Genomic DNA, 6,000 nt, shown 5'->3' with positions numbered 1-6,000 from the left:
TGTTTAATTCATCATATATACATATTTCTTTTTCTTTTTGGGCATGGTTATGTTAGATTTACATAGAAAACCGATAAGAGTTTTGACTACCGTACTGCTTTTCGCATGTTTGACGTTTATCCGTCGATATCCATGTTGCCATGGCTAAAACAACAAAAAGGTTGGAATCTAGATACTACGTGGTACGTTATTATACAAATATTTATTCATTAATTGTTTTCTTAATTTACTTTTGTTACAGCTTTCACTTTACGCTATGTACTTCGAGGACTTTGCGTTTAGCTGTGAAAACCTTATTCTTCTATAAGCAAGGCATGTCGTTTTGAGATTCCATTTTAATCATTACTAAAACATTTTCAAAATTGTATCACGTTTTCAGTGCGTCTTGTATTGCCAACGCTGCTGATGTCTGAAATAACCATGGCCTAGGTAAGGTTTGAGTCGTATAATTCTTTTATGTGCTATATTAATCTGAAGTCTTTCTTATCTGTGAAACGAGAGCAAAGAAAAGGAAGCATTCGTCTTTAAAACAACCGACTACGCAGCAACATGCAACCGTGTATCTACCATTATCATAAGGGTTTGTTATTAGAAACACAGAGTTAAACATCCGGAATTGGCACAGCAGCAAAGCTTCAACTTCAAAATAGTTGGAAGCCATACAAGTAATAGTATTTATTTAAAATTTTACGCTTCTCAATCTGAAGTTGAGTGCTGAGAAGCTCTTCCCGTATTCATATATAATTGAAATGTTCAAGTGATGTGAACGAGGTAGGACATCCATTTAGATCCAAATCATTCTAACATCTAGATATCTTGCGTAGTTTGTCATAAGTAATCCCTCAATCGTCCTCCAATTTACTATACCATTCTATTCCACAAATTCAAAGTTAATTCCAATTACAAAGGGAACGGCCTCCTTGCGGATATTTATTTATTACGTATAAATTTATCTTTGTTTAATGTATTTCTTTGAAAGTGAAAATGCAGGCAGAACGAAACGGAATCACTAAGAGCCGTTTTGGTCAGTGTGGGAACGGGGTGAAGTTAAATCCGGCTAAGGTCTAAAGGCGAAGCCTTAAGCACGGGATTTATTTAATAAATTTACAATTCGGGTGATTTTTTTTTTCTTATTTCACATCATGTAAACTATATACACACCTTTTGATTTTATGCTTAATAGGCTTTCTCGAATATACGCGGCGGATGTTTTAAAATTGCATTATGTCTGTATATTGGAGTAGGCCTATCGTAGTTTAAATCCCAGAAGTGTGTGATTCATTCCTCATCAGGGCAAAACATATAGTTAACAAGATGTCGAATTCAGTTGTCGATCGAGGAAGTTTTCAATGCTTTCTGTTGATTTCGTCGAAGGTTTTCGGCCGGATTGCACTCAACTCGTCCCCATACTGACCGAAATGGCTCTGGATGATTTCGTTTGCTTTCCAACAGACAAACATTCCATCTATTTCAAAGCGTGCTTTATACTTGAGAAAACCGAATACGCCTTGATAAGTCTCTGCACGTGAGGCCGTTTCCCCTGTAGTTGGAATGAAATGGTATGGTAGAATGGATGAAAATTAGATGAACTTGAATTAACAGATATTTTTCTGGCTTTTTTTATCGCACACATCACGTACAGTCTACATTTTTCAATAGCAGTGGTACATATTAATCTGTCCTGATGGTGAATTAATAGAAAATTCTGATGTTCAATAATTCTTGAAATGCACAAAACTTATCTTCAAAGGATTAAGATTTTAGTTAGTGGTAATCTTAATAGCCATGTTTTTCTTGAATCGTTATAATATTTTTCCCTTCCAGATTACATTAAATCAAGGGATTGCTCTCCTACTATGATTACAACAAGGAGTCACATCAATTCCAAACAAGTTAACAATGAAGGTTTTATGGAAAAGCACTAGCACGTAACCTGGATGAGCCCGGCGGATCTCCTTAGCCAAGGTTTAAAATGTTTTCTCTGTCTGGCTGTTACGCAAAACAAGGGTGCGTGACACATACTAAATCGGGTGAGTAATTAGTAAATAAGACCTATCGAAGTTTAATTATTCTCGGAACATTAAGAATCATCCTTATTTTCTTCTAATAGAAACTTTCTCTTTCTAGGTTACTAATATTGATGGATTTACATTGCGCCGGACAAATTGCAGCTAGCATCAACAGCCGTTAAAGTATGTAAATAATATGTGAACTTGCGTCACCAGGAAGTGGGTTTTGAGGACTGTTTGATTTGCCCAAAATTTTTAGTTTCCCAAGGATCTACGTAGGCGTCTCCAATTGGATACGAAACATCCTACTGACTGTCACCGTTTTACAATCTGCTGAAAGGTAATAAACGTTATTCTTGTTAGACTACTCGGTATTCTCCTGCGTGTTATTCCGCGCTATCCGATTCAGTTTTCTCTGGGCTATTTTGAGCGTGTTTTATACTTTTTACGTTCAATCGTCTGACTCTGGGGACGAGCGCAAAAAACTAAAATGTCGTTCTTTTTGGTCAATATCTTCATTAAATTGGTATTAGCGCAAAGGGCACACAGGCGTTCGCAATACCGAACCGATTGTTTTATATGTAAATGTCGTGTTTTTGTATCATGTTGTGTGACCGACAGTTGATCTTCTAGTAATTCGTTGTTTTGACTTAACCTTGTCATTTTGTATTTTCATTTTCTAACCGAGAAGACACAAGAAAAACCTGGTGATTATGTGTTGATATTTATACGACTAAAAGCTGGCAAGAGATGGGAAGTACTATTTTAAACAAAAACACGTAAGATTATTTATTCTTAAACTACAGTTTGATGCTGGTCAGACACGCTTGTAAAAAGCCCTGTGAAATTTCCAATCTAAATCATGTATTTTAATGGTAATACCGAGGTTTTTTAATAAACAACTTGTTCACTAATTCTTCTTCGATTCACTTTTATTTTGGTTGTTGAGAAAAAAACTAGATGTCGCTGTTGCGCTTCCAAAATGGTGGAATGTTTACGTGTGACAGTGGTGTAAGCAGTTAATCCTGCTTGAAAGTCTTTGTTAAAAATGTTAGACTCCAGTGAAAAGTTGTATAAAATTAAGTACTATTAAGTGTTTTATTCCCTGTGTCGTTTTGGACGTGAAGCAAACCAAATATTTCATTTTTCATGTAACGGGCAATCTTGCAAGCTATGCAAGCTGCCAATTCCAAACTGTCACAAATTGCTCTGTCAAAGAACTATGACCTTAGCATTCCATCACGCTACTCTGTTGCTCTATTTAGAGGTATGTAACTTGTGTGTGGCCGTTAATATTGGCATGATTCTGACTTTAACATCTAGCTTTGTAAAACTTACAACGGAAGACATACTAACCAGTGGGAAGGTCACCAATGATAGAACCAACACACCACTGTCTCATTTGACTACCCTTTGCCTAGTCATCAGAAACAGCTTTAATCTGACTAGTGCATCGTGTCCCTCTTTGTTTGGATTCCAATGATTAACCACTACCAACCAACTTACATAGAAATGGACATCACAGCCAGTCCTGTTTGGTATTTTAAGTTTGAGGCTTATCTACTGTTGCCATTCTTTAAATATAATATCCCATCGTAGGTCTGCTGAGCCTTCTCCTTCAGCAAAATTACCAGCCCAACAACTTTTGCGTCTTTGGACAACAGGGTAAAGTAAATTTCCTTCCCTGTTATAATTATGCCAATAATATTATATTCCACATGTAGTAACGTTTTCTTCATATTTATCATTTAGAACTATGCCATCATCTTCTGTTCCACGCAAAATTGAATCAAAATTCTAAGTTTTGCCCGTTCTTCACTTCATAATCCTTCGTCGCCTGGCTTTTCGCCCCGTCCGTCGCCTCGCCTGTAGCCGTCTTCGCCTCGCCCGTCGCCTTGCCCATCGCCTCGCCCGTCGCCCCGTCTTCGCCTCTCCCGTCGCCTCGCCCGTCGTCGTCGCCCTGTCATCGCCTCGTGGTCACGCCGTCTACGCCTCCCCTATCGCCCCTTCATCACCTCGTGGTCGCCTCGTCTTCGTGGTATGGTTGTGTTTTGTTTTATGTTGTATTATGTTTTGCAAACTAACACGTTGGCTGCCACCCACCCACTTTGATCCCCTTTTTTTTTGTAGCTTGACAGGGACGGGCCGCGCTGTTCTGCTCCATGGTCTATCTGCCATGGGGTGGAGCAGCGCCACTGCCCAAGATTGGCCGAATGGCCCCTAGGCAACGCACCACAGGGAATTCCCTTTTTCGATGCGGCTGATGAGACCTGGGGTGTGCGTTCCCAAAAAGGTCTCATCGCCGTGTCAGCCCGGCCTACCCGGCCCCCTTGGTCGCTATCCCTAGGATAGCGACACTAGCGACAGTAGAAAATGGTGGCGTGGCAGCCAACGTGTTAGTTTAAGTGTATCTGTATATGTATTGTATGTTGTGTACTGTATTTTAAAATGTATGTAATAGTGGTGGATATGTGGGTGGAAGGAGGGACAATAAAAAAGATTTTACACTATTTAATTTTGTATTTATTATTTAGCTGTACATTAACTGATATGGGGATCGAACCCTAGTATTCTAGCATGACAACCACATGCTTTACCATTATTCCAACCATGAACTTACAAATAACTAATATGCATTCAACAATAAGCTAGTGTGTACTGAATATCTATATAGGTATCACAATCCGAAACAATGTTAACAAGGGTAGTATGACATACCGGTAGCACGCTGGCCTATGGTGCAAGAATTCTGTGGTTCAAATCCCAGACGACAATTGTCACGGAAGCAATGCTTACCATAGAAAGTTACAAAAACAAGTAAAGCAAAGCAAATAAAAAAAAGTTGATAAATGTAATGTGTGAACACAGACAATGAAAGAAACAAATTTTCCAAAAAATATTTTATAAAAAAAATTTTATTGACAATTCTCTGCACATACAATTATTTTTGCAACTTTAAAAGGGCACAATATCCCTTTCAAAAGTTGCCGTCAACCCAGGCAGGGGGAGACACTGCTTTGTTGACCCACCGGGGAGATTACCCGGTGATTGGCTAAGAGAAGCCGGAAGAAGAGCTGAAGATTTGGAACATTTTTACAGGAGCGATTAACCTTTAGTTCGGATTTGTGGGTAGCCACATCGCCCTCCGTGAACACATCATCGGACTAAGCGGCACCCCACGTCCCCTTTCCGGCCAGAGCCCTCCAAACCTCGGTATATGTTGTTTTTATATATACCGTACAGTAGGGGCATGACCCCCTACGGGCTTATTACGAGTCAAGGGGAAACGGGGCTACGGAAAGGAAGGGAGCCCAGATATGCACTTCAATTTTTTAAATATAAAATACCGTTTCGGGAATCCGAATGAAGTATAGAAATATCATGTCATCCATCCAATCATTACAATTTATTCAGTGTCATGCCCCAACCACGAATTTTTTCAGATCCAATGTTACTATTAACCTACACTGAGAAAAGAAAAACAACACCATTAAGCATCTCAATTGTTGCTCATGTGACTTACATGACTCATAGATTCAACTTCTGACAGAAGCTTGGGAAAGGCCATACAAATTGTAGATGAAAATCATTGTACAAGGCTCTTGAATGATAAAATAACACCCGTAGAATGTTGCATTGTTGATAGTTGTGTTCCCAGTATGCTGAAAATCCTTTCCTATTGGATAATTTTTTTTTGTAGATTAGACATGGTTGGCAAAAAGGAGGAGAAATGCTTTGTCATAAATTCAAAATATTTTCAAGAAAATTCCTTTCATACCTAAAAAGTCCATGTATGATGTTCATCGCTGCAATGCCAACGAAATGAAACATCTTTAGGGCCATTTAAGTACCTAGCTTCACCAACACTCTGAATGTAAAGGACAAGTTGTTCTTTAGCAAGAGAGGCAGAATTATTTGAGGCTTCTAGCTGTGACAGAACTATAAAGGATTGCTGTTACACAGGATTCATTCACACAAGATGGTACTTCTC

At 38.8% G+C, this 6,000-nt stretch overlaps 2 long non-coding RNA genes across 6 annotated transcripts; both read left to right on the top strand.

Annotated features, from left to right (window-relative positions):
* Positions 1-377: 377 nt before the first annotated feature.
* Positions 378-2,923, top strand: LOC130695768 (uncharacterized). Of its 5 annotated transcripts, none has more exons than XR_009002479.2 (4): positions 378-429; positions 500-2,030; positions 2,128-2,192; positions 2,269-2,923. It is a non-coding gene; the product is annotated as an uncharacterized LOC130695768 (long non-coding RNA). The 5 variants fall into 5 exon arrangements; XR_009002478.2 differs by having other exon boundaries at positions 381-2,030; positions 2,269-2,349; positions 2,701-2,923; XR_009002480.2 differs by having other exon boundaries at positions 408-429; positions 507-2,030.
* Positions 2,924-3,337: 414 nt separating this feature from the next.
* Positions 3,338-3,938, top strand: LOC130696515 (uncharacterized). The gene is made up of 3 exons (XR_009002662.2): positions 3,338-3,547; positions 3,609-3,674; positions 3,762-3,938. It is a non-coding gene; the product is annotated as an uncharacterized LOC130696515 (long non-coding RNA).
* The last annotated feature ends 2,062 nt before the right edge of the window (positions 3,939-6,000 follow it).

The sequence above is a fragment of the Daphnia carinata genome, chromosome 1 (genome assembly GCF_022539665.2).
Source record: "Daphnia carinata strain CSIRO-1 chromosome 1, CSIRO_AGI_Dcar_HiC_V3, whole genome shotgun sequence".
In the NCBI taxonomy this organism is placed as follows: Eukaryota; Metazoa; Arthropoda; class Branchiopoda; order Diplostraca; family Daphniidae; genus Daphnia; species Daphnia carinata.
Note: the sequence above shows the minus strand (reverse complement) of the source record. Positions and strands in the feature narration are given on the sequence as shown.